This window comes from Sinocyclocheilus anshuiensis, unplaced genomic scaffold, assembly GCF_001515605.1.
Source record: "Sinocyclocheilus anshuiensis isolate Anshui unplaced genomic scaffold, SAMN03320099.WGS_v1.1 scaffold1036, whole genome shotgun sequence".
In the NCBI taxonomy this organism is placed as follows: Eukaryota; Metazoa; Chordata; class Actinopteri; order Cypriniformes; family Cyprinidae; genus Sinocyclocheilus; species Sinocyclocheilus anshuiensis.
In genome coordinates, this window is record NW_015550226.1 from 101521 (window position 1) to 104993 (window position 3473).

The window sequence follows — 3473 nt, forward strand, 5'->3', positions numbered from 1 at the left end:
TAGATGCACACATACATGCTTAAAACGTGATAATTTGGCTTTTACAATTAAAAGCAGATAAGTAACCACAAAATAAATGCATCATGTATAATAGAAAACTATTATGTCATACATAAAAACTTTAGATTTTGTAACTTGAATATTGCTATTTTTCTACAAACAAGGCGGCTCAGCTGGGACAGCAAAGACCTTAAATGGAATTAGTGTGATATAGTCTTGCATTTTGGCATTCATGAAGCGCAGAAAATAGTCAGTGAGCCAGAATAACACGTATAGTATAACAACCCTGAATGCGTCAATCAATCAATCAATAAAAACTTAATAGGATGCATATTTACCTGAAACGTTTCGCTGTGATTCACGTCGCGGTTCAGTAGGCTACTGCCTTCAGTTTGACTCCTGAGCTCATCTGATCTATTGCTCGAGATTTAAAAAATCAACGGACACAACAGTCGACACAGTATCAGTGCTTTGTTTTTACGAACAGTTCGTGGAGCTTTAAACGGATTCCTTAAATCACAGTTGCTTGTCTTCTAAACCGCTGAACTGACCTTCCCCGTTCTAGCTCTCGCCTCTCTGAGCTTCACACTGAGAACACATTATTAAAATAATTTCTGCAGTCGTGCACGCTATTTTACCTCTTTAACAAATATGAATATATATATATAACTATTTTGTGAAGTAATTACTAAAAATCACAATTTTTACGTAATAAAATAACTAATCTGGGAGTGTTTATATTTAATTAATGAGGATTTTATTTCACCTTTCTGTTTGTCTGGTTCCATCATCATCTCTCTAATACAGATAATAAAAGAGATGGTAAAACCTCTCTGAAGATATTCATATTGGGCTACTGATGATCACAAAGCGTGAATTTTGGTTTCTGTGTTTCAGCTAGTTATAACGAATCAATTTCAAGGGGATACTCTCGTGATAAAGGACTTTAGCTGCTTCGGCTATTCATCATAAGTCTGTAGCGAGCAGATAGGTCCAAAGAAATTATATTGCTGTAAAGAGTGAGTGTTCTTATCTCTCCGTAGCAGGACACGCCGATCGATACAGGACCTGAGCTATACTCTTGCAATTATCAATGGTTGATTTAGTCTTCTGCATACATTAATAGAAGATTTAAGGTATTTTTTGACATATGCCTAACTTTTGTTGGGGTGATGGAGTAGCCTAGCCTAGAGAAGAAAAAAAATCGCTTATGGAGAACCTGTTGTAAAGGAAACTTTGTACATAAAAAAACAGGGTTGATACATTATAATAGCCTACAAGTCAAATACATTGTACAAAATCTGCATTATATTAAATTATATTCTGTATTAAAATAAATTAATTTCAGGATCAAACAGATACGACAAATACATTACAATAATTAGGCATACACATATTAGGGAAAATCAGACAAGAAAACAAAATGTAGCCTAATAATTAATGATAAGCTCATATAAACACGATATAAACATTTGTTCTTTGCGTGTGTTGTCTCTGTGCGTGTGTTTTAATCGCTTTGTCGCTTATCTACCACCAATTTGTCTGTAGGTGTACTAAAAAAATAAAATAAAATGTTCCTCTCATATTCTTAAGCTATATATATATATAGCCTACGTTTGTATTAATATTGAGATAGACTGAGCGGTTTTATCAGGTCAGTTTCATTCAGTCGTGAGCATCAGATGACGGGCTGTGGTGAATTGGTGTGCCCTGCTACATCCTAGCGGTCGCTCTCCGCAATGGGCTCAACTCAAGCCTTCAGCAAATCCCTCACACAAGACACACAGTCTCACACACGGACACACACCTCTCCAGCGCCATCACTGACAACTAACAAACTTTTGGCGTGGTCGTTTCGCCCAGCTGAATGTAAACCCAATAGGCCTACGACAGATACAACGGTCGTTTTTTTTTTTGTTTTTGTTTTGTTTTATATATTAAGTATATATTAAATCGCGGACGTTCTTCAGACAATGCAAGCTGATTTGTAGGCCTGGAGCGAGAGGCTTTAAACGGGCTTATAGAAGACTAAACCACTGCAGACTCTTGAAACGAAGTATATAGGCTACGACGGATCATGCGCTAAACTGATTAACTTTTAATGACTCGAACACTTTAACTTTCTTTTTAAATACGATTGAATTTGTGTTGCTATAAGCATTAAAAAAGAGTGGGGTCTTACCGTTGTAAACTTTTGCGCACTAGTTGCCAAAATCAGGATTTTTTTTTTTTTTTTTTTACACCGGAGGACGACGAGGACGACGTGAGAGAAAGAGAGAGGCAATGCTTATGTTATGCGTTCATCGTATCGACTAATGGAACAGATGGAACAGCGAACTAGCAGAAAAGTTAATCTGAACAGGAGCAACCCGTATCACTCACTTTTCTCTCACTAACTGTCGGGAATATATTATACCATTTGAAGTTAAGAGTAAAATCATGCTAAAATGAACAATTGAGGAAAAGCCCTACAGAGCAAAGAAAACATTTGACCCTCCTCCTTTTTCTCTGGGCGTTAGAGGTGATTTTGGGTGGATGGTGATATTTGAAGGTGAAGTTGCCTAGCAAATTGCGGAGTCCGTCCCTCATTTCCATATGAGTGTGCCCACGGGAGCTCTGCTAATCCAAAGTATCATTCACTGTCATAATGATACATTCACATAATAGCAGATCATCTCCGTTATTTTGCAGCTTGACTTTTTGAGTTTTGTTCAGAGGATCTCTGCTTATGTTCACGAATGAGGTAAATCTTGCAGCAGAAGAATGTCCCGTCGGAAGCAAGCAAAACCACAGCAGCTGAGATCGGACGAGGACCCTTCACTTCTGGAGCTGCTCCCTGAACACGGTAAGTGTGTTGCTATCCCTTTACTGTGTGGTGCGTTATTAAATAAAATAATATTATATATAATATAATATAATTAAATAACTGACTCTTTGTAATTCTAAAGTAGTGTTATAACATTATTATAGTTCATGTATTTTCACATTTGCGAGCTTATTTTGAAGTTTACTAAAATTGTTATGCATTGTTTTGTTTTTTTCGCTTTTCGTATATAGGCTAGCCTAGGACAGGTGCGACTTAATATCGAAAAACCGAATATCGAAATGTAATATCGAAATTTTTCTGACGTTATATTTTAACATATGCAAGTCAAAGCGGAAAGTTAATATGACGTTAAAATGCTTCTGTTAAATATACATTAGTGTAGTCCTCGATAGATATAAATGATTGGAAATATATCGACTTTTTAATGTGACTCTTAAATTAAACAGCAAATGATGGACTTTGGAGTTCATATGAAATTTCAAATATTAGGCTAGCTAATACAACAAATAAATAATAACAAACAACGGCAAACAAAGCTAATAAAAAAGCATACAAATACAGTCGCAATGCAGCGATTAGGTTAATCAAGTTGAGAGATTCACCTAAAAATCCTAATTTATCTGAATTTATCTTGTGTGTGTGTGTG